This window comes from Crocodylus siamensis, chromosome 2 (assembly GCF_052110815.1).
Source record: "Crocodylus siamensis isolate JL-2025a chromosome 2, ASM5211081v1, whole genome shotgun sequence".
Classification (NCBI taxonomy): Eukaryota; Metazoa; Chordata; order Crocodylia; family Crocodylidae; genus Crocodylus; species Crocodylus siamensis.
The window spans coordinates 268,147,896-268,173,984 of NC_143396.1; the positions used below are offsets into that span (position 1 = coordinate 268,147,896).

Here is a 26,089-nt window from a genome sequence, read left to right on the forward strand (position 1 = left end):
GGCCTTATTCTCACACATGTGCCCCCTCATCCCTGGCTCCTACCCGCAGCCCTGCTCCCCAAGCAGCCCATGCTGCTGTCCCAAGTGGGCAGGGTAGACTCTCACACAGACAGTGGCACCAGGTGTGTTTGGAGCCCCAGAGCATGCCACGGCCTCAGCACTGGTGGACCCTGTTTAGTCAAGCTCTCACAGCCACCAGGGAAAAGCCGCTTTTGCAAAGGCACCCAGTGCCTGGCAGAGGCGAGTGTCCCTCATGCGGCGCCTTACCCCACCTGCTCACAGCCTATCTCCGTAGCAGCCCTGGTGCTCAAACCCCTGCTGTGCACATGGTGTTGCCATGGCCACAGGAGAAGCAGTTAATGGTCCCTTTATTGCTGAGCACCCTTTCCCACTGCTTGCCAAGACCTGTATCCCACTGCAGGCATAGGCCGGCAACAGGGCATGGGGACCACCAGGGGGTCCAGCCATGCAGCCTTATCAGCTACAATAATCAAAAAAAGCCAATGTCATTTCTCCTTTTGCCAGTGATGATCAAGAGCCAACCAGTATATTGGTCCACCCCTACTTTAAAGGTTATGTGCAAGTCTTTCAGGCAAGTCAATTACCATTTTTTTTTAATATATTAAAATATCTTAATATACACCTGCTCACCCACACCATTAAAAATGACATGAGGTATTGAAATATATGTTGTTCATTTAAATTAGATTTTAGAATTGGTAGTTTGCTTTAGGCTATAGTTTCTAAAGAAGTTTGAAACACAAATTTCATATTTTGAGGGATTAAATTTTTTGTTTTAAATTTAAGACAAAAGCTTTTTATCTTGGCTTTAGACCTCTGCATTACTAACTTGCTTTCCTAGGAAATTATCAGAAATATTCACTTGGTATAACCTCTATGTCATTTATGCCTATAAATTTCAAGGACATATTCAAATACCTCCATGGGATTTCTTACTTCATGGGGACTGAAGAAAGAACACACATTTTAGGCAGCAGAACTATATAAACTCATTTTAAACCATGGGCGGAAAAAATTACTAGAAAATTAAATACAATTAATGTATATATTACTTAAAGGTTCAACCTTGCTCTGACAGTGGCTCTTACAATATTTTAGCAAGTCAAGCAATCACTGTAAACCACACTTACACTTTAAAAGATGTAATATTTAAAGCATGCTATTAAACCCATTCATATCTCAAGATATATGAGCTACAATAAATTTCAGCTATTTTACTACTCATCTAATTAATTTAAAAATTAAACTAACAACATTAGACAATGGTTCTTACAAAACAATCTAGTCCAAAAAGATTTCTATACTTCCCACAGAGCCTGTAAATAGTAGGAACTTGGATACGTTTATAAATCATTAGAAAGAATAAGACTAAGCAAACCCTCAGGAAATCCCAATCAACCCTTGGTCTTTCCAACTCTTCAGTTTTAGTTACTTTGCCAGATCCTAATTTAAAGTCTTCAACTCAACTGCTTTCCAAACAGATGGACATATTCAGCTGTTAATAATAAAAATGCTTCACACATTTTGATGTATTGATTGTTGGGTTGATCCTTACATCACAGTACTATGCAATAAAGCAAACTTCAAACTTCCTATGTAGCTCTAAAGAAAGCCATAAAACTTTAAGAGGCTCCACAAATCTCATATTTTAATACTCTCTAAATATACAATTTTCCCCTCTATTTTTACGCACAATGCACATTGTACTTAAATGTTCTTAACTGAGAAAGCTAATGATTTAGGATTACAGCAGAATGCACTTCACTGATTAGTGGAAATCAGTACATTTCAAATATTTAAAAAAAATATGTTCTTCCCTCTACTGCACAGTCATGGCAAAAAGATAATAAACCTGTTAAGAAAGAGTAACATGACAGTGCATGAAAGACTACAAGAAGAAAGCTTCTAATCCTTGTAAAGAAGACATCCTTCTAACAGACATTCTAAATTTGTTTCAGACAGTTAAACTTGTGTTTTAAGTCAGCAGAGCACACTAATCTTAACAGGGTAAAAGTATTTTAAGACTTTTACATATGAGGAAGAGTTTGTACATATGTAAGTGACAAATTACAAGTGACAAGTAAGGGAACAACTAGGAATAATGGGTGCAAAGTAGTGGATAGTAGATTTAGGTTAAACATTAGGAAGAATTTTTTTTTTACAATAAAGGTGGCCAGAATCTGGAATGGGCTTCCAAGAGAGCTGGTACCATCACAAAACTTGGAGGTCTTCAAGATGATGCTTGACAGTCACCTGGCTGGCACTGTCTGATCTTGGTCCCCTTTCCTGCCAGGGGCAGGGGGTCAGACACGATGATCCATTGGGTCCCTTCCGACTCTATAATCCATTAAATATGGAGCGGCAAATTTCACAATCTAAGAAAGTCTTCTCCAAGCACCTAGTAATCATGAAGAAAAAAGTATTCCTATTGTGAATATACATAAAACACAGACTTCTAATTTTGGCTGCCTTATTTTTGGGAGGCCCCAGGATACCTGTTCTCTGATTTTCTGAAACTGCTGAGCACCTATTGAATCAATCAGATTCTGGAAATACCCTGAACTACTAATTCAGTTTTAAAATATTGGGCCAGTAAAACCTTACACATTGATACATGGTACAACCTCATTATAACAAACCCTGTTTATAACAACACCCCATTTTTTAACTATACCTACAATAGGAATTGAATTGCACATTATGATGCCCATTTTTAATATGGTGTAGAATTGGAAGGAGGTATCAATCGGAGTTCTGACTTTGTCTTGGGTTGGGTATTAACCTTGTCATTAATGATCTGGATGTTGGGATTGATTGCAGGCTTAGCTAATTTGCAGATAGCCTGGAGCTCTACCCAACATGTGCCTTCTCAGAGGAAGGACTAGGATTCAAAGTAACGTGGAGAAACTGGACAAACTGTGCCTGCCCCCTCCCACAAATAAATAAATAAATAAATAAAATCAAGTGGATGAAATTCAACACTGACAACTGCAAAGTCCTGCACTTGGGACTAAATAATTGCATGCACAAATACAGACTGGGGAATGACCAACTAGGTTGCAGTACTGCAAAGCAGAACCTGGGGGTACAGTCAACTATAAAGCCGAGTATAAGCCAATAGTGTGTTCTATTGGAAAAAAAGCAAAAAAAACTAACAGCATGCTGGGTTGTGTTAAGAATATCACTTGCAAGTCAAGGGCATTAATTCTTCCACTCTATTTAGCACTGATGAGGAGGCCTCACTAGGAATACTCTGTTCAGTTTTGACCCCACACTTCAAGAAGGATGGTGGACAGGTTGGAAGGAGACCAGAGAGTGACAAAGTGACTAGATACCTGGGAAGCATGACTTATAATAAAAAAAGTCAAAACAACCAGACCGTCAGTCTGGAGAAGAGGAGACTGGAGGAAGAGGGGGGATTTGATAATAGCTGTCAAATACCCAAATGGAAATAACAAAGAGGATAGAAATTTTCTGTGGCCACAGGGGACAAGACTAGGAGCAATGGCCCCAATCACAGCAAAGGAAATTTAGGTTGGAGATTAAGAGCATGATTCTGACTGTGGTCAAGCATTGGCACAGGTTACCTAGAGAAGTTGTAGAATCTCCATCAATGCAAGTTTTAGAAAGCAAGAAAGACAGGAGCATGTCTGAGAAGGGTCAGTCAGGGATGATCCTGCTTTTAGCTATGGGCTGGACTAGATCAGTGGTTCTCAATCTTTTTTACCAGGACTTATTTGTAAATATTGAGGGCCAGTCCCAAACCAGTGCCCCTCATTACCGATCCACTGCCCCTCATTTCTAGGCCCCCAGTGTGTGGGGCAGGGGTGAGTATGTGCAGCAGGGTTCCAGCCTGCAAGGAAAAACCATGGTTTCTCACTTTTTATCCTTTAAAAGAAAATCAATTTTTTTAAGTTTGTTGATCCATTTTCCACAACCCTTTCATATATTCTTGCAACTCACTTTTAGGTCACGACCCACAGGTTGAGAAATGCTGGACTAGATGACTGAGGTCCCTTCCAGCCCTACTTCCCTATGATCCTGTGATGCGGTAAAATGACTAACCCTACTGAAAACGAACACCCTCTTTTAATGACTTTCTCCTGGTTTGTTATAATATGGTCATTTTGTGGGTGATTTTATTAGACAGGTATGTTATTCGTATAGATTAGTGCTGTGCATTGCACTGTGGACTCACTGTTGTGGAAATGCACTGTAACAAAAATCTAATGCAGACAAGTGTTTAATCCCCTAAAGGATAAAATATTTACATTTTCCTTTAGTGTAAAAATTAATACCTAAAGTAATTAATGGGAATACTTAAACAGGGAGTACTTACATCATAGATTAGAATTTAAAGTGTTAAACATTAAATATGGCTCTTTCTATAAAGTGAATGCTATTAAAGAGGATATACATTCTGAAAATGCAACCTGGATCTAGTTGAAAGAAATACATTTCAGAGATTCCCATCCATTATTTATACCAGATTATGGAAGGATTCAACTCTTCAGGAAAGTGAGCCTAGTTTCACACCTGCAACCAAGAGTGTCCTTAAATGAAAACTTCTGATAGCAGCTGAGAGAGAGGTCTGAAAGGACAATACATCAATTTGCTTCAGGGGATAAAAAGGATGGGTGGAAATAGTCTTAAAGATCCATTTGCAGCCCCACTGTACTGTTTAAAAAGGATAAATTGTTCCAGTTTCAAGAGGCCTTATGGCTTAAGGAAGAAATCAGCATCTGGTACTAATGGTTGCTCATGTGAACCATGAACAACTAGAAGAAACTCAGGTGGTTTACAACTTAAAGGAAGTTACTTGTAGGTAAACTAGGAGGAGGAGGAGGAAACCTGGCAATTACAAACTTTAAATTGCACTGAAATTCATGATTATAGAGGCAGTAGGATTATATCAAACTTAAGGCAATATTTTTTCTGACCTTGGCTACCATTTTACAGCCAAGGGAAAGGAACAATGGTATTCTGCTGTACAGCTCAGGAGCAATTTGTCCATAGGTACTTCAGAGGTAAGCCACACTATTTGGAGGGAGAGAAATCACAAATAAAAACAGGAAGGAAAGAAAATAGCTAATATTTAAATATTATCCCAGATTTACCAAATCAAGACTGAACCAGAGAAAGAACTAGAGCCAGTAGTTCTCAACCATGGCACACAGTATTAGATTCAAAGCACCCCTCCACAGCTTCTGTGAAATGATGGCACTTCATTTAAAAAATTTAGTACAGTCCTCGCACAGGACCCAGGCAGTGGGGGAGGGCAACAACCAAGCAGGGATGAGCCTATACTTATCTATTCATCTCCTCACCCCTGGCTTATGCCCCCATACCTCCCCACCACCCTTTAAAAGATCTTACAGCACCCTGATTGGGCATCACTGCCTTAGACCATCATCCAAATATAAAAGCAAACTACAGAGACAGTTACATTTAATACCGTGGGGTATTCTACATCAAACAAACAAATATGCCTCTTGTTAACAAATTTCAAGGCATATTGCAAGTAGAGATGTTGAAACGGTTTGCTAATATACTATTGTTACTGCTAGTACGCTGTTACAAATGGCTTTGAATCTACAGATGTGCAGGACTGAGAGAAACCTAAAATTACAGAAAGACTCACTGAGTCGTGGCCCACACAGCCATAGTTCCTCCTTTCTCAATTGACTAGATTAAAACCAGCCATTAAGCTGTCAGTCAAGTACAGGCTGCACATGTATTGTACATAGTTCTGAAGTTCTCTGCTAGAAGAAACGCTAGAATTAAGGTGTTAGCGAAAGAATGTGCGCAGAGTTAAAAAAGTGTCCAGGTTGTAGCCATATTGGTTTAGAAGAAAAGGCACTCAGGACTCGTAGCAGAGATGATATTTTTATTAGACCAACAAGATTTCTGCAGAAAAAAATTATTTAATTGCAAGCTTTTGGGCACAAACACCCTTCATCAGGCATTGAAGAAAAGAATGGAGAAAAAAAGATTGAAGAAAAAGGGTGTTTGTGCCCAAAAGCTTGCAATTAAATAATTTTTTTGCAAAAATCTTGTTGGGGTAATAAAAAAAATACCATCTCTACTACAAGTCCTGATTGCAGATTTTAAAAAAAGTTGGGATATATAGTGCAAAGAGCCTCAGATTAAGACAGAGCAATTATGGTGGGTATCGAAGTGAGGTCTGATTAACAGCATTTGCCTCTGTACCTGAATCAGGTTGTGGTCTCTGTAGTATGATGCTGGTTCTGGTTCTTAGAGTGCCCTGCAGCTTTCCCACCGTGATCTCAACCAGACTGCCAGAAAAATAGAGGGTTGGGTTAGACTGAAGTAAAATGTTAATCCTGAAGGAAAAGGTACAGGTTCACTTGCTAAAACCACCTTGCTTTTCAATTAATTTTCAGTACATTATGAAGGAAAACAAAACCCGTCACAAAGGCCTTTAGAGACATGAAAAGGAAAGGAGTAGGAACAGGAAAAGAAATTCTGATTTTTCTGAAGCCAGTCTAACCCAGATACCACAATTAGCAAACTGCAAAATGCCTTAAGACAGAATCAAATAAAAGTGAGACCTGAAAAGGAAGAGATGCTAACAAAACTATAGCTTGCTGCCATTTTCAGAAAGCCACAGTTCTTGTGTTTGAAGCCACCCCCCCCTTCTTACTTATGAAAAAGATACATGGAACAATAAAAAGCCTCTCTTTATATTAAGCAAAATGAATCGATGAACTAGTCACCACTCCCCCTCCAAACACATCAAGAGCAGCAGCTTTCTTTATTCCCAAATGAGTTGGAAAAATCTGTCTTTGTGTCCACAGCTGTAGTTCTAGGCAGAATTAATACCAAATCATACATATTCACTGGAATCATCTAAAATTTTACATTTTGCCAATATTTAAATTGGAGTTAATTTCCCATCTGCTCCATGAACTGACTTTCACCTGCTAATGTAAAGCTTAACCCTACACCATTCCATGTTCTCCTGAGTATATTACATAATTTCAATTTACATTAATTCCCATAAAAGCTGGTATTTGACATGTTGCAAGACTGTGCCCATAACGTCCCTTGTGCTAGAAGCATGTGACAGATGCTGCAGAGATACCCCTGTAGCTCCTTTTATAACAGATGAAATATGGCAGCCCAGCACGCATGCCGAGCATGGCACACAAAGCCATTTTGCTTGGCATGCCACGGCCAGTAGCTGCTGGAGCCCAGGCTACTCCCAGCAGGGCTTGCAGCATCCCAGCTGCCTGCTGGGAGCAGCCCAGCCTTCCAGCTGGCAGCAGCTACGCACAGCTGAGGCCAGCTGCAGCCGGTAGGCTGCAAACAGCTGCTCCAGGCTCCAAAGCCCCAGCATCAGCTCCCTACTGGTGTGTATATCGGTGCCTCAGAGCAGGCAGTAGGGGAGAGGCCTGAGACAGCACAACTCCTGTCACCCCCCCCCCACTCCCAGCACAGAGCTGGTGACGGGGTTCCAGAGCCCGGTGCAGGTGTTTGTAGCCAACCTGGGCTCTGGAGAGCCGCAAGCAGTGTGCAGGCTGCAAACAGCTGTGCTGGGCTCCACAACTCCAGCATCAGTTCCATGCTGGCAGCGACTGCGCTCGCACTTCGGGGCAGACAGCAGGACAGTGCAGCCCACCCTGAGGCACCCGTGCATTTGCTGCCAGCACAGAGCTGATGCCAGGGCTGTGGAGCCCAGAACAGCTGTTTGCAGCCTGCCTGCTGCTTGCTGCAGCTGCCCATAGCCCAGGCTGGCTACAAACAGCTGCACTGGGCTCCGGAGCCCAGTCACTAGCTCTGTGCCAGGAGTGGGGGAGAGACCAGGGTTGTGCTGCCTCAGGCCCCGCCCCCACTGCGGCACAGGTGCACGTGCCAGTACGAAGCTGATGCCAGGGCTCTGGAGCCCAGCACAGCTGTTTGCAGCCTCCCAGCTGCAGCCGGCCCCGGCTCTGGGTAGCTGCTGCCAGCCAGGAACCTGGGTTGGGGGGCAGGGGCATCCGCCCTGCCCTCATTTTGTTTTTCTGGAATGCCGGTACTCCAGCACCTTCCAAGGTAGGCATTGTGGGGGTTTTCAGCACTCCAACCAAAAAAACATTGCCTACCCCTGAACTATGGAGTGGGTCAGGTGACATAAGCTCATTTTTGGAGACATACCATTAAATTCAAAAGATGTCTATACTGAGAACAGAAAAAACACTAGATTTTATCTTCCTTAAAGGATCCAATGAAAGACCTACCGTACATTGCAATGTTACACTATTTAAGGGCTCAAAGCAGAGCCAACTTGCAAAAACTGTCCTTTCATGTAGTCTTAAAACTTATTGAATTACCACCTCCACACCACTGATTTACCACAGGCTCATACTGAATAATAATTCAGTAACTTCAGGAAAAATAAAGTAGGCCTCTACCAGGGAAAGATATAGTGAGGGAGAAACCGGGTTCAACAAGTAGAGTTTGCTGTTTTTCAGCATTCTGCAACTGGGGGTAGGTTGATCAAACTTAAAAAAGTCCTACAATTCTTCTCGTGACATAACTTATTTTAACAGCACCATCTTCCAGCTTCTGAGCACCATGATCATAACAGTTATTAATAAGAACATGAGATAAATATAGATTTGGAGCCATCCAAGTAGATGACTTCAGCTCTATGGCTCCACAAGATAGTCGATGCTACTGCAATATAGCTAGTACAGAAGAAGCAACAAAAAGATGCACCATATTTAGTCAAATATAAGGTGATCCTAAATATACCTAATAGCACCAAGGTTGCAGTTTTGATTCCTGGTTGGACTAAATGATTTCTTGAAGTCCCTTCCAGCCTTATTTCTCCAAAATAAGAACACCCCAAAAGCTAGATTCTACGCATGGAAAATTTCTACGTTTGTTATAATTTTTCAGGTGGAGAATCTAATTAGTGGAGGATGGTCTGGAATTTGTTCCCTGCCTGTCCCAGCTGCCAGCGGAAGGTTCAGATTGAGAGTATGGTCAGAGGTAGAAAGATAAGAAAGGTTTATCGACTTAACAAAAATACACTACACGTAGTATACTAAGACAGATAATGACAAACAATAATAATTCACGTCGGCAACTTATCGGCAATCCCCTCTGACGCCTGATCTATGACAAGTTTCTCTTTCCACAAAGCTTAGCAAAGTTGGGTGTACCAGATCAGCGCTGTCCAAGAGGTACTGGGAAGGACCCTGCTATTCCAGTCTTTGGGCACCTCAAGTTCCATGGGTCCACTGATCCAGGTCAACAGCTAATTAGTCTCTTTCACAGAGCTGTATCTTCCTTCTGAATGATTTTTGGATGTGCCAGCCAATTTATAATTTCTGAGCTGTACTGATAAGTTACAACCATTCAGATTCTTTTTACTTCAACTGTCCTTAGACTGACCAATAGCAGTACAAGCCTTGCATTCTTCTGATAAGGTTAATTTTAACTATGCCACAGGGCCTTACTACTTCAAGGCTTTGCTAAATTTACTAGGCTTTATACTACATACAAGGCCTCACTACATCTTAGACTTTAATTAGGCTCTTAACAACAACATATAGTTTAATATCTAAACAAGTGACAGAAAAACACTTGGTCTAATCTTCATAGAGCCTTCAGCAAGCACCTTTATTACAGACATAGTTTTCAGCTGTTACACCTGTCCAGTGCTAAAGCAGGGAAAGTAGTGTCCTCTCCCCCACCTTCTTCCCCCTGCAGGCTTCCTGCTCCCTTTACTGTCAGACCTTGCTCAGGCTCTAGTCTCTCCCCAAGCAGAACATGGAAAGAAGTGAGCTGTATTGATAGTAAAGGGGGGGGGACAGAAGACAGGGCAGAAGCTCCAGGGGGAGACTGCTGTGGGTCTCATTTTGGCCCTGAACCAGATTCGGGGCCAGAGTCAGAATCACAGCAGTTCCCCACTCTTCCTTTGCCCCCCCACCACATTAATTTGAAATGAAAGGGACCAAAAACACTGATTTTGCTATAAACATACCCACAAGTAACTTGCATATATGCAAATTACTAAAGGTAAGTTCATTCAGAATTGATGCATTTTAACTTGTTGCAAACTGCTGCAAGTTTTAGGACACATACTCCTGTGGCCGCCCCCCACCCTGGCTTACCTCAATGCTGTAGCCCTTGTAGCCAGGCTGCGACCACCACAGTTGCTGCTCCACAACCAGAGGGCCAGTCCCCAAATTGAGTGTGGCCCAGTGGCCACGCGCTGAAAAGCAGCCTAGAGACCGGGAACCCAGATGGAAGCGTCTGGACACCAGTGTTGGAACCAGACATGCTCCCTGCCGCCAGTAGCACTTTCTTGCTGCCTCTGCCAGCTGGTGAGCCAGGTGAAACAGCCCAGGCCCACCTGAGCCTAGAGGGGGCTAAACCTGAGGGCATACAGGCCCTAGCCAAAAGACTGCTTGTAGGGAGCTGGGCACAGCTCCAGTAGCCTTTCTGGGATCAGGCCCACTCACTGGGACCCGGCAATCCATACCGAAGCAGCAGAGCCAGCCAGCCCATGCAGGACAGAAGCCTACAATGATAAAGGCCCAATGGGGATGGGAGAGGGTGGGCCCTGAAGGTACCTAACAAGACATCCTAGAGAAATGGCCTGCAACACCATTTCCCTGCAGTCCAACCATGCACCTGAAATGCGCTATTGGGGGACAACTACTACATCTGGCCAGAAGCAGGCCCAGAGGAGAACACATGGAGACCTTGGGTTACCTGGCCAAGGGGCTGTAAGGAAGAGCCCTTAGGGAAACAGAGCCAAGTAGAAATGAAGGGTTGAGGAAGCAGACCCTTAAGCTGCCTGTGCTCATGAGCTGAGCGCAGGGGCAACAGTGCCCTGCCCAACACTCAGAGCTACACTAGAGTTATATTAACACAAAAAGAAAAAATGTTTTTTCCTCAAAGTATGACAGGCCACAGGAAGTTCCCATGACACTGGTGCTTCATCACATCAGCACATCAAGCCGCCTGCAACGACATCAAGGGTGCCTGGGATGTATGATAATACCTGAACGGAAAGGGATAGGGTATAGGGAAGAAGGAGCCCCACAGAACATGCACCATAGTGTTCCTGAGCCAGTAAGAACTACTAAGCAAGATCAGAGGTACGGATAACACCCGAAGTTGTGGTGGACGAGTAGGCTCAGGGGCTTTCCCCCAACCAGGCAGCAGGATGAGGGCCTATCACTCCACAAACACACGTTTGAGCAACACCACTTGTGTACCTACTTGTACATAGTACGAACCATGCATCATGATATTAGTGCAAAGCAAAAAGGCTCATGATTTATGTAGTTCAGTGGCCTGGGCCCCAGCAAAGTGAACAGTATTTCAAGTTGTAGTGACCACACAGCCCACTGCTGCTCAGGATGCTCCAAATATACCCCCCCACACACCCCAAAGAATCCATGTGCTAAGTCAGTAAAACTACTGGAATCAGGTATTCTTCACAAAAATGTATAGGCACAGGACTGCCTGGTCTGTCTCTATCCCATAGAGGGCAGAGCCACACTAACAACATACGACAGGCTGAGAGAGGCAAGCAACAGAATCTCTCAGCTATGTAGTTTGGTGATGTTTGTCAGACCTTTATGGCTCGTGAAGAAACAAGAATCGTTGGAAACAGGAAAGAAAGGCACTGCTCAGCTGCGATTGCAAAGAGGAAGTCGAAATGTATTCAGTGTGGTGGCTTATCATATCTTGACAGAGTTGGTGCTGAGGGGGAGTGAGGACAATAGGCACTATATTTTATTCAGATGGGCTACTAGGGGGAGGGCAGAAACACCCAATGTGTTAGGGGGTTTTTTGTTTGGTTTTTTTTAAAGGGCCACATAAAAAAAAAAAGGGGGGGGGGGGTCCCATCAGATTCTCAGCCTTTTGGCTAAGATCAAATACAGGATTTGACGTCAAGGGAAGGGTGGCAGGGTACCAGTGCTGACCTGATATTGCAGTAGCTCCAGGTCCAGTGCCAGTTCTCTGTGGAGGGAACACGCACCTGTTTTGTTTTTTTTAAAAAGCCACACAAAAGAAAGGGATTCCATTGGCAGTGAAAGCCTGATCAATGCCCTAAAGGCAGAGAAAGGAATTGACATGGCATCAGGGTGTAAGGACAACAGAAGAGAGACCCAAAGCTCAAAACAATGGGAGTGGTGGCAAGTAAGCATGAGGTAGGAAAAAAAAAAAGAGTTGTAGAGTAGAAAGAAAAATCTGGAGACAAATGGAGAATGGACACATATGGGGAGAAGGAAGATAACATCAGGAGCAATGGCAGAGGAAGCAATGCAAAAATGACAAATGCCAGACAGAAGATAAGAGCAGAGGAGATCAGGAGACTGGGCAGGAGCAGCAACATAAGGTACACTGGGGAAGAAGCAGAGGACAGTGGGAGCATGACAGCAGGCCAGCCTACCAGGAGTGGCATGATAAGGAACACGGAAGAGGCACCAAGAAAATCTAGAGTAGAGGATAAAGGCAATTAACTGGTAACAGAAGGCAGATGGGATTGGTGGTGAATAGATATAAATTTTGCTGGAAAAGGTACTGTTTTGAGATTTTGGATGTGCAGGCAAAGCATCTCACCAGCCTGATTGCTTTCTCGAACCAAAAGGACTTGGGAATCAACTTACTAGGGTAAAGAATCCAGTGATTGGATTGAGGCACACTAGGGTTTTATAATGCAGCATGGGCAACCAAAATGGTGCGGCAAATGCAGAAAGGTAGGGACAGTCTGCACACTGTCCCCTCATGGCATGCTGTAAATATGAAGGGATGAGAGACAGCTGCAGAATGCCAGGAGTCCCCAAAATGCATTATTTGTAGGGTGGAGGGACACTTGTATCATAGGTGCCCCAAAGCCTTTGCAAGTATAGTCAGACCCCCTGAAGAACAGCAAAACCCAGAGGAGGGTAGCAGAGGAAAAGACATAGAAATGGTGGAAGGGGGTGAAATAGAGAAGGAAAAGAGGACAAAGGTCTGTGACTGAGGCAGTGCAAGGAGACAGGAAACAGAAGAGAAGAGAAAGTGGGAACAGCAAACAGCTCAGACATGGACATGGGGTTGGGGAAGAAAGAAGACAACCTACAGACAATAGAAGTGGAGATGGAGCAAGGGAAAAAACCAGATTGTAACAAATGATACTATCAGTCAAGAGAACAGAATTAGAAATTTCTGATGTATATGGACCAGAGAAGACCAAGTATGCATAGTATCATGTAGAAAGCAATCAGAGTGATCAGAGATGGACTGTCCAACATCCAAGAGAGGAAAACAAACAGTTATACCAAACTTGGTTTAGAAAAAGCATATGACAAAGTGAATCATAATTATATATTTGAGGAGCTAGGAAACATGGGGTTCCCTGTTAGCACAAAAGAACAAGAAAAGATAAAGAGTTGTAAGTGGAGTAGAGATACCAGAAGGGGGAGAGGTAAAAATGCATACTATACAAGAATGATATAAATGTAGTAGTTAGAGACATGCTTTCAGCGGAAAGGTTACTAAAGCATGCATCAGAGTATGAAGAAGTGACACGGGCTAAACAAAACAGATTGAAAAATAAGACAATGGCAGTGGGGAACTGGAGGGACTTGGAGAAGTTGAATCTTCAAAAGGTGAGAGAGAAATCAGAGTTCTAGGAATCTCAATGGATGCTTAAAGGAAAAGTAAAACAGCATGGGAAAAGGTGATGGCAAGGCTCCGGTAAATAGTTTGGTAATGGTCCAGAAGGACACTGTCCTTGGCCAAAAAAAGTAGCAGCTGAGCTACTACAAATTATTCTATATACGGGAACTGTACTCTCACCAATGTGGCAGCAGATACCAAGAGTACAGAGGAAAATAAATGCGTTCTGGAATCCCAAAGGAAAATGGATAGCTAGAGCTGAACCATACGAAGCAAAAAAGATTGGGGGGAGGAGGGGTGGGGAAATGGGGCCTGCCAGACTTGGGATTGTTCATCCATGGGTGCCTGGTAACTCTCGAGTCAAGAGGGGGCACATGCCCTGCTCCCCACCAGACAGTGAGTGGAGGGGCGGGGGGAGGGGGCAGGGAGCAGCAACATGAACCACCTGATTTCATGCAATGGCAATTTTAAGGAAGTGAAGACTATAGTGTATCAGACCTCTCTGGAGAGTCCATGGGTGTGGCAACCACCAATTCATTACACATGGATGGAAAGATTTATGCACAGGTATAAAATAGGGAAGAGGTCTTGAAGGATCATAACAAATTGATGGAACTGGTAAGGGAGAGAGATGAGATGGTGCTGGCAGAAAATTTCACAGGACAAGAGAAGGTATGAGGAACGGTAGATAAACAACTAGAAGGGGAACATGCTGATCTAGCATAGATGGTTGTAAGAAATCTCTTGTTAGTGAGACAGCTGCAACACAGATGGAACTTGATGAGCTGATCAAGGTGCCCAAGGGAAAGGTATGGGGAAGAAGAAACAGCAGGACATGTTCTGGGAGCATATATACGCAAAGGAATTTTGGGAAAGGGTCCACAGCTTTCTGCATGTCATAAAATAAGCCTGCTAGCATAGGAGATAGCACTATATGGACTCATACCAGAGGGACTGGAGGAAACATTATCAAGGACTTTATTAGCACGTGTTAAATATATAGAAAGTAAAATAGCTTAGGGTTTTTAAGGGGCTGGCTTTCACTGAAAGGCAGCTCCCATGATGAGGTTGCATGAACTGAAATACTACGTTGATAGGGACAAGGAAGAAATTAAGAGAAACAAAGGAGTGGAGGAAAAAGGACTGAACACACTCGTTTCACTGAACCAGAGAGGATTAATGGGAGCAGCAGAGATAATAGTTTGTTCATGGGTTTCTGTATGAAAAGCTCACAAGGAGTTTTATTTGTGGGAAGTTGATGTATATTAAGGGTATAATATATGTAGTTGTATGTTTTCAGATATGTATTTATTCATGATATAAAAAGCTCTGTTGATACAAAGATGCTTGACATGAGAAGTTTTGAGAGTGTAAGATGAATACCCCCCCCGATTTGTAGCAATGCAACACACACACACACACACACACACACACACACACACACACACACACACACACACACTGTGGGCCAGGCTTTGAATGCTGCCTGTGCTGAGTATTGCTACAAATCAGATTTATATCATGGCCACAAGTGAGTCATATCACACATCTCTCCATCAATCTATAGATATAGATCTCATATGTATATCGTGGCCACAAGTCAGCTTCACAGGTGGTTTCCGTGACTGAGCACATGCTGTTCCAACCAGCAGTTCAAGGATAGGCAATACATTTAATGGGGGAGAGGGGCTGCCAGTATGCAAATATAAGATTGGGGGTTCTTCCTCCCCCATACTGATTTCAGGGAGGGGGAAAAGGACTCATCTTATGGTTTGATGAAATATAGTAGTTGAATAGTTCTTTCTGCAGATGATTTTATCTAGGAGTGAATGCCACTTCACAGTAATAATAGAGAAGTAAAAAAAAAAGTCAGCAGCAAGTTTTGAGGAAGACAAATGCTCTTTCAAGTAATCCATGTAGAGTTCACTATGGGGTTGTAGCAGCAGAACATCAATAAACTCTGCAGTGAGAGAGCAAATATGGTACCATTAACTTCTGGAATCTCACCCTCTCCAACTGCTACTATTCAGGATCAAAACAAATCTGGGGGCAAAAAAAGAATTTTGGAGACTATTGTATAGAGATCAGCAAAAACATTTAACTATGTTGTAGCAGAGTTTTCAGAGGAACAGGAAGTTATGGCTGGTTTTGTGCAGATAAGGTTCCAAAAGTATTCACACACACACCCCATGTTGATAGTCTTCAGGGGGGTGAAGTATGTAACAAGGTTTAACTGAAACCCACTGACCAACCCCCAGCCAGAACAAGCAAGGAGTGTTTTAGAAGTGGGGCCAGCAACTTATGGCCCCACAGCCAAGTCTGGCCTACCATTTAATTTTATCCAGGCCCTGAAGGTGGGATACTAGTAACAGTTTGGAAGCAGCAGCTGGGTCATAAGTGTATTAAAATCAGCACTTGTTCAGGAATACAGGTTCCAGTCATATTGGTCTACAGGCAAAAGGAATCAGAAGTTGTGGCAGAGGCCATTATCTTTTTATTAGACCTACTAAATGAATTCAATTCCACCTAGAAGAGATCTTATTATCTTTGCATTTTCCTATGCCTGAAAGAGTAAGTGTGCACCCAAAAGCTTGCAAATAAATATTTTTGCAAGCATCTAGTATGTCTAATTAAAAAAAGAAAACAAACCAAGAAAAGCCACCACCCGTCTCTACTGCAAGTGCTGATTCCTTTTATCAGCAATCAGTGTCAGCACTAAGTGGAAGGGAAGCAATGGCAGCCTGTCTTCAGACTGAGCTCTATTAATTCAGTCTGCAATTCCTAACAGGCTCCCAACCACGGTTCTACTAAGGTTCAAGATGTTAGACTCAATGCCTCCCCTGAACAGAAACACCAGAGGCGTGACTGTCCGAATAAGCAGAAGAATCTTTACTCCTTGGACATCGATGGACATTAACAGATTAGAAAACCCTCCCGGAAGACTCAGCTTGCCTTCTGCATCCTTGCATTCGGAGACGTTTTATAGGCTGCTTGGAAAGGTTCTTTTTATACCAAGAACCTCTAGAAGAGGAGTGAAACATGCCTTTGGAAACAGACTAAAGGGTAGTAGATGACAGTATTTTATGAAGTGATGGGTCTCATTGAGTATATAAGAAGAGAAACGCTGACATACCCACCACTTTGAAAGTGAGGATTTTTAGGCAACTCCTTGTACCCGTTGTATAGTTGGGAGAAATGTACCCAAAAGCTTGGTCTAACAAAGTGCCTTTCCTAGAGTTAAGGAGTTCTTTGTGCCCCAAACCTTACCTAACACAGTGTTTCCTCAACCTTTTTTAGACTTGAGGCACCCCTTGAAATAAAGTTTCACGCCTCCCTCAGTTCTCCAAAAAAATGAAGAGCAATTCTTCTGCTGCAAACAGCTTGGACCGCAGCAGGGCAGAATGTTTTTAACACTAGATTCTCATTTGAAATTTCTGCCATGGCAGCCTGATTGAGACTTGCTGGTCCAACATCCATCCCAAGCACGCAGCTGGTCCAATAAGATAAGTCAGAGGTGGGCAAAAATATGGCCTGCAGGCTGGATCCGGCCCGTGGGGACCCTAAAGAGTTTAGAAAATTAATATTTATCTGTCCTTGGTTCCTGTCAAAAATGACAGGAACCAAGGGCAGTAAGACCCAGGGGAAACCCAGCAGCCTCCCACAACAGCAGGGCCCGCCCAGCCCTGCCCCCTGGGACCAAGTGCCTGCCCCAGCACAAGCAGCTCAGGTAAGGGGGGGGAGCAGGGGAAGAAAGCGGGCCATTGCCTGCCCCATGGCCAGAGCCCTGTGCTACAGCCACTCACAGCCCGCCTGGAGCTGTCTGGAGCAGGCCCAGGCAGGCTGCGAGCATCTGCAACACGGGGAGAGGCACAGCAGCTGCCGCCAGACACAGCCCCAACAGGCAAGCCCGGAGCTAGAGCGGGGCCCAGGCTGGCAGCAGAGCCAGGTTACAAGCTTGTGCTGAGTGTGGGAAAGAGTGTCCCCTCACCCACCCTGTGGCCAGTGTTCTGCGCTGTAGCCACTTGCAGCCCATGTGGGACTGTGTGCACCTGCTTCAAACAGCCCATATGGGCTGCAAGCACCTGCAGCAGGGAGCACTGGCCATGGGATGGGTAAAGAGCTGGTTCTCTCCCCCCCCCCCCCCCCCGCACTCAGCACCAGCTTCTTCCCTGCCAGTGAGCAGGGGGCCAGGGCTGTGTGCTGCCCCCCACCTGTACTGCAGGGCTGGGGGGGCACTGGGATTGAGTGGGCAGGGAGGAAGCATGAGCACAGGGTCCGTACCAGTGTTCCAGGGCCAGTGCTAGCAGGGCCCGGAGCAGGGTGGCAGAAGCACAGGGTCCTGGCTGGCAGGGGCTCTACGGAGCTGGGCCAGCTCCCCCCTCTCCCTGCTGGTGCAGCCCAGCCCAGCTCCACAGACCCCTGCCAGCCCATGCCCCGCTTTGGGCCCCCACCAGTGCTGGCCCTAGGACACTGGTGACCAGGGGGCAGGGCACCCCATGCAGCCGTCAACAGCCTGCCAAAACTGGGTAAGCAGCCCTCTTCTCAAAATAGAACTGCCTACCTCTAAGATATCACCACCCAAGAAATCCTTTCTTCTTGCACCTCCTGGGCCATCCAAACATCCAGCCAAACACTCCTAACTTCGTGCTTCCCAAACCTGTCTTGAGCATGACCCTATTTCCTCAGCATTAGCCCTCACTCCCAAACCAGTCCCTCCTCCCCACCCCACCAAATCCACTGATGCTACAACCCCATTTGGGTTCACAACCCACAGTTTGTGAGCCACTGCTCCAGCCTCACCTACTGCATTTTGAACATTGTTAGAATAAGGCAAGCAGTAAAGAGCAACATTCTGAACATCAGGGGCAGAAAAGATTACCTCCACAAGATATCCCAAATGGTAAAGAAAACAGACTGTATTGCATTATATTCCTATACTGAAGTCAGGGTATAACTGTGGATAATGAAGATACATAAGGAAATGTTGGGGGGGAGGGGGGGGAGGGAAAGTGAGGCAAGGACAACTTGAGCTAATATGAGTCTAGCTGTGCTTCAGCTGCCTCGTCATCCATTTCAGTTAACAAAACTAAAAACCCAGAGCGTTGTGTAAGCTTAAATACAAAGCAAACAAATACATAGCTAAAACTAAGAGATGCTCTTAGACTCCTCTAGGAGCACCCACCACAAGGATTCATTCACCATCTCCTCCAAGGTTGGGTGTTGCCATTGTTAACCATTCAGTAGTAGATTGATTGAAATTGCCACTGTGGTACATTCCCTACACTCTGCAGGACACTGAACAGTTAGGGTGCAGCACTTGACTTTTGTAACAAACTGTTCTCCCCAAGTTGGTTGCAGCTCTTTTGTATCATGTCCCTTATGCAGCAGGGAGCTCAGGCTACTCAAGCAGTAGTGGCAGAGTCCCAGAAACCTGTAGCCCACAGGGCATCTGGCCTATGGGATGTCATGGACCTGGACTTCACAAGTGCAAGGTGTGGTCCTAAGATACTGAAGCTGGACTGTCCTTTAGCTCTTTAAAATTCTGAGCTCATGAAAGAGTTTTTTATTTCTATAAAGTGACTAAATGTCATAGTAACTTTAAGATCTACACCTTTAGTTATATTGTTCCCATTTCAAATATTTTTAACTAGTTAATTTCCCCCCAATTTTGTACTGTAGGCTTGGGGGGGGGGGGGGGGGAAATATCAGGGTAACTCAGTTAATGCTGGGAAGCTAGCACACAAGGTTCAAGTGCACTAACCCCCTGTTGTAGATGCTGGTTTCAAAAATACAGATAGATTGCTGTACCTAGGAGGATTAAGCAAGACCCAGGCAGAAGTTTAATGTACTTTAGCTACATTGTTTTGACTGATTTACTCATCTCAACTTTCCCCAAGCATCCCACACAAAACAAGTTTTAAAATCAGCATTCCTGTTTTTCTGGTCAAAGTTTCTTGAAATAGTTAGATATTGTGTGACTATCCCCTGATGCAGGCAAAACAGGAATATAGCTTTTCTGTGCTTCACCATTTTTCTTGTGTCCAAAACAGGGGACACCTTTCTTGCCTAGAAAAAAGAAAAATTTTATTCTACTTAAATGTCATCTCTATTACTTTTTTTTCTTGTTACATTGCACTTTAGGACACCAGCTATCACAATGATCCTGATTTAAAAAAAAACAAAAAACAAAAGACACCCCACAAACCACACACACACACACACACACACACACACTAGAGCCTCTAGGTACTCCCATAATACAAGCAAGCATCTGTGCACATCCATATCTCAAAATGTTAAACCCTTGTAAATTTAATCAATCGATTAAATCCAAATGCAATTTGAGAATTCATATTTAAAGCCTGACAATTCTTGCAGAACCAGCTTTTTCAATCTTTAAAAAGATACATGTATATATTGTATATTTACTTTATAAGACAGGCAAGACCCAATTTCAGCCAAACTTTACAGGCAAAATATATACCAACCTGAGAATTAGCTTTCCATTTGCCTGTCCAACAAGTTTTTCTTCCACAAGTAACTGGAACTCTAAGATTTAAACTTCATTCTTATTATTTTAATACAATAAAGCTTCCGGTTAATTTACCGGACCAAAAACCAAGGGTGATGTATGCTAAGAATGTCTTCAGGTATTTCCAATTTTAACATAGAGCAGGGGTAGCTAACCTGCAGCATGTGCCTTGCACACAGTGGACTGGGGATGGGACAGGCAGCACAGCTGCAGATAGGGCAAGAAACAAAGCAACACAGCTGACCAGGCAGGGAAACAGGGCACAGAGCAGAAAGCAGAGCAGTAGATCAGGGAAGGAAAGGGGACTGGAGTGGCACTGAGGGAAGGGGGCAAACTTATGGCACACCAGGCAAAAAGAGGTTGGCCTCTGCTGACCTCAAGGTCAAAGTTTGGGGGAGGGATGTGTGGCAGAAAGCAATTTACAAGCCACAATCTGCAAGTATCAATCTAATGAAGTGTCCAGTTCTTAGGAGTTTATTTTGATCAATTAAGAGTTCTTTAACTGAAGTAAACAATTAAGTTAAAGTTTTCAAAGCAAAAAACTGAAGTACCCACTACAATTAAATCATCTCATTAGCTACCTTTGCATAATAAAATAAAGGACTCAAAAACATTCTCATTAAATATAAGTTTGTCATCTGTTCCTTTGGCGCCAGCTATATTTGCTGTTCAAATGATTCGGTTACAAGTTTGTAACTTTACTGTGAATATTCAAAGCTAACCCTCTTCTGCTGTTTAAAGCCTACAGTGCTAGCATTCAAGAATTTCTAGTGTAAACAGAAAGAACAGATTTCCACTCCTACACCTAAGTATTCACACCATAACTTCTCAAAAGTGTTCAACAGAATCCTGAACTGTTATGAATGTTAATAGCTCTCCAGCTTGTGAACTAGCTCCAACAGTATCAGTGTTTTGATAACAGGGCTGATATTCAGTCTGTACATACACAACTATGCAAGCCATAACCCATGATGATTGCCAAAATACTGAAACCAAAACCAAGAGTTATATGGTGGGGAGGGGTGGAAAGAGGGAAGCAGTGCCCCCCCAGCCCTGCAGTACAGGTGGGGGGCAAGAGGGTTGAAAGAACCAATAGGACTAAAAAAACAAAAAAAAAAACAAAACCCCCACACTACACAAAAATGTCAAGGTAATTTATCATTTAATTCATCATAAAAATCAAATAAAACATTGTGTGGGACAGTGTTACGATTTCACTACTGATAGTCTTGCAAAACTCCAAACATGATAACTTATGATGGGCAGAAAATCAGGTATTGAAAATTAAGGCCTTAATTGTGCAAACACTTGAAATAGATTACATAGCTCAATTCACACCAATACCAACTTCAGTGAGATTGAGCCTCAGTAGCTTCAATGATTTGCATAAGTGACCACAGTGGGGTTTATTACTATTAATAACAGCCTGTCACCTCAAAGCAACGTTATTTCAGTGTCAAAAAATTAAATGTTTATACTTTTTTTAACAGTATGGAAAGCAAGATTTTTTTTTTCTTATGCAAGTACTTATTAGAAGCACTTATTTAAGTCCAGACCAACGATCGCCAACATTTTAGAAAGATGGCCCAGCATGTGGCACTTATCCCCTCTGCAGCATCCCAGCCTGCCTTACTCCATGAGAAGGGTTGATTTCCAATGCATGCACCTATGGAGTACCACCACGAGCCCATGGCCAAACATACAGAAAACAGGTAATTCAACAGTGATGGTGAGCAGAGCTGCAGGAAGGGGGAGGAGATGGGCAGGAGCTGTGAGGAATCAGCCCTCACAGGGCTGAGGAGGTAGCAGGTACCTTTAAGGAACTGGTGCACACACCACTGAAATCACCAGTCCTCCCCTTTGTGGGATTCAGCTCAGGAGCCATAGGTTACCAATAGATATCTAAAGAATAAGTCCCACAGACTTCAAAATACAAAGTCCAGTAGAGAAATGTCCCCTGGTTAGAAGGCAGGATAGCTTCAGACTTGTGCACATTCAGTCCATCGGGCGCTGCTTTTTACAAATATAGCACAGGTCATCAATTCTGCATCTAGTTCTTCATTCTTAGGGTAACAATGTTAACATGGCTTTACTTTTCTATTTTAGCACAAAGAGGAATGCTAACAGGTGAAGCATTTTGGTAAGAAGTCAGATTTTTCTCCTTGCTGTAACAATTTGAAAAATTAGAAAACCAGGTACAAGTTACCTAGCAATTTAAGACTAGAAATGGGAAAGTAAAAACCAATATAAAAACAAATCTGATATTTCTAATTTGTAATTTTTATTCAATTTAATTTTGTTCTGACAACTTCTAGATTTATTTCAAGTAAGCAACAGTTTTTGCAGCAATACATCAAGATCCAGAAGTTTACCTTCTATATAACATTTACCGTGGTTATTTGCCTTTCTAATAGTTAATTCTTTCCTTGAAAAAAAATCTTCTGCACTCTTTAATTGGCCATCCAAACCTGGGAGTAGGTTTCTTATATACTGAAGACAGAAGAACATCATACTACAAAATCTGCAGAACCCTGTTACTTCAGCCCAAGGCATGGGTTACTTATTTGACTTTTGTTACATAAGAAGCTTAAGTTGATTGCATCAATGCCCAATACAAGTCCATTTCATCTTATTCATTTAAAAGAAACAAATGAATCAAACCTAAGTCTCCAAATGAAAATGAGAAGGGGAAGGGGACACTAACACAATATAGACTTAGAGTAATGAAAAAGAAATAATATAATGATGCAACCCGTGACAGAAGTGCCCTAAATGGCACAGGGCATATTACAGAGATCAGAGGCAGCACAGACAGACAGAGCAGGAAGCAGAACAAGATATTGGGGCAGGGATCACAGAACAAAGAGCAAAAAGCAGAGCAGCAGCAGAGAGGTATGAGGTGGGAGTAGTATTCAGGGAGGGTGCAGAGCTAAATTTGTGGCACACCTACCAAAAAGGTTGGCCCTCACTATATTAAATGTGTTCCATGCAACATGTCCCTGTTTAGAATATTTGAGCATTTAAGATGCTATAATTTCAGATTCTGCAGGAGGGAGTTCTTGGTGACAGTTTATGTCAGAAACAAGCGGAGGGGAGGGGGAAAGTAACTGCTGCTCAGAAACCATACACACTCCCTTTCCCTTGCATGCAGAGGCCATCTTTCTGATGATTAAGTGGTCTTATTCCAAAGATAGTCAAATCTAGATCTCCATTAATAAGAATATTTTGTTGATTATTCCAGGATCAAGTGGCCCAGCAAAATGAGGGAGGAAGATCAAAATGTGGTGGGTACACTGGCTTTACAAAAACTTTTTACAAACTATTAATACACTTGGCAATCAACTGACACTTAAAAAAAAAAATTGCTTGCATGCTGCTTTGAAACTTGGCCAAAAATTAACAGCTGCTCCACATGCCAGCCAGAACAGTTTCTTATAAACTCTTACCCACCAAGATAAGAGGCAAGCAGGCCATCTGCAAGCACTATTACTTGAGACCTTGACTTTCTATACTGGAACTCACCTCTCTCAATCTTCCCAAGACTGCCTATTGCCAGAGCACTTACTATTAACTAAGATACAGGTTTCACACCTCCGCTCCTATAATAGAGCATTAACTATACTGAGGAAGCCATGAGAAAATTACTTATCCCTTGGGACCTGATCATATGTCTTTCCAAGACCCCTAGAACTCATAAATCTTTTTGGCATTCTACCAGCTCCTTTCAATGAACTAGTTCAAGGTAAAGTGCAGGCCTCAAACACCTATAATCTTCATAAAAAATGCACCTGCTCTTCCAGATTTGTCACATGTCACAGATCAAGTACTCTCCCAGAAAGTCAAGAGGGAGCTTCCTCAATGTGATCCAATTGCTCTTTAACTCAGTGAAGGTTCTCATCAGCAGAAGATGTTCAGCAGAGGTCCCGGATATCTGAAATACTGTCCAACACATGCTGAACAGAACGATTAGGTGATGTGAATTCATAAGCATACAAAGTATTTTAAAAGCGTAGACTTGGTCTTTCTAATGCACCGACAATCCCTTGCTCTCACCAAGTTAGGATGGGGGGAAGGGAGAAAAAGGAGAGAAGAGAGACCCCCTCCATGTTTTAGGAGATGTGTTTTGTTTTTGAGGGTTGTATTTAAAAAAAAAAAAAAAAAAAAAAAAAAAAAGACAGACATGAGAAGGGTAGAGAAACTCTTAAACATAAGAAGTCTGTCTTGCCCAAATCAGAAAGAACTAGTGATTCACAAATCACTGAAGAGCTAGCAAAGTGACAATGCTGGAGTAACAGGACTGGAAGCTAAGCTGAAAGGCAAAATAATTTTTAGGAAAAAAAGGCAAGAAAAAAAAAAGTAGAAAAAGCACCTTACTGGTTTTGAAGTAAAATAAAAAGAAACAGCCAAGTAAAAACAAAAAACAAACCAAAACAACAAACAAACAAACACAACAATAAAAGATTTAACTCTCCATAGGCCTGGCTGTCAGGCACAACTGACAGTACCATTGTCTTTAAGACCTTGGGGATAATCTGGACAGTCTATGATTAGGGGCGCACCAATAGAGACTTTTGGGGCTGATACTGATAGCCACTTTTTAAGGCGGCATATAGGCCAGTACTGATCCAGTTTCCAATACAGCATGGACAGCTGCGTGCAGGGGCTGCTCAGGGCAGGGTGCAGGACAGAGCCACAGCTCATCTGGAAGGCAGCTCATGCTGCTGCATACACCCTGGTAGAGAAATGGAGAAGGGGCATATGCCCCCTGAATCTGCATGGGGCAGGGCTGCCACTGCAGGCTATGGCTGCACTGGGCTCCTCCTAGTGGGGGCTGAGCCAGGCTGTGTTTGGGGGAAGCAGGCTATAGGGGATTTGTAACCTCCCACAAGCCCCCCCCTTCCAGCTCCACCACCACAGAGCTCAGGCCAAGCCTGCAGCCCTGCCCTGATCTGCGGGGCAATATGCTTCCCCTCCCGCCCCCCGGTGCCCTCCCAGAGGGCCTGCAGCAGTTGGAGCCACCTCTCCCCCGCCCAACGAGCTGGGGCTCCATCCTGCCCCAGCCCCACTCCCTCCCTCACTGTGGGAGGCTTTAATCTGCCCCCCACCACACACTTACTAGCTACAAGCAACTCTCCATGCTGTTGGGCTGTGCTCCTCACTGCCTACATGCTGTGCTGTGGCTGAATGCATGCACAAGCCATTTAATCATCCACATTAGGCCAATTTCCAATGCAGACTTTTTTTTTCAGTGCCAGTCTGATACTGGACCAATGTATTGGTGCACCTCTATCTGTGACACCACTATTTAAAACAGCTGACTAAAAATGTCCTCAATAATAGCAGATGGTGAAGTCAAAATGTCTCAAAGACCTCCTAACTTCCAGATTAGTGTATATAAGTCAGTTAAAAGATGACAGAGCTCCTACTCTCTCAATTTTTGAAGTAAAATAAGCCAAAACATACAACTACTTTTGAACTGCTGTATGTTTTTTCTTCAGTTTCACTAATAGTGAAACAAACAAAACACAGACCCTGCTATTAGTAATTATTACCACAAATTAATGAAGTCTACAGTTCTTAAAGACTGCCCACCCGTGAACTCTGCAGCCTGGATGAGTGATGGACCAGCACCACAGTATATCTAGAAATAAAAATCAGAACAACAGTGGGTCAAGGTTTAGACTTACTCATACCCCTATAAAAAACAAAAACAAACAAACAAACAAAAAAAGTCAACCCCCCCCCCCACACACACACACGACTGCCTTCTTAAGGAAGATTTCATAAATATTTCATTCTGCTGCATTAATAAATTTGTATTACACATACCCAGAGGCCTTATCATGCTGAAAAGTGTACAAGTGCAAAGTAAAAAAAGTGTCTCCAGCCCAGAGTACTCACAAC

At 43.3% G+C, this 26,089-nt stretch overlaps 1 protein-coding gene across 4 annotated transcripts in view; it reads right to left on the reverse strand.

Moving 5' to 3' along the window:
* DICER1 (dicer 1, ribonuclease III) overlaps window positions 1-26,089 on the reverse strand; it is a 108,334-nt gene that overhangs the window by 79,968 nt on the left and 2,277 nt on the right. For 2 of the 4 annotated variants that reach the window (XM_090033951.1, XM_090033952.1), the window contains exon 2: window positions 6,232-6,317. The exons of the other annotated variants lie outside the window; for them this stretch is intronic. The gene's annotated coding sequence lies outside the window, so the exon portion shown is untranslated. The remainder of the gene's footprint in view (window positions 1-6,231; window positions 6,318-26,089) is intronic. 4 annotated transcript variants of the gene reach the window in all.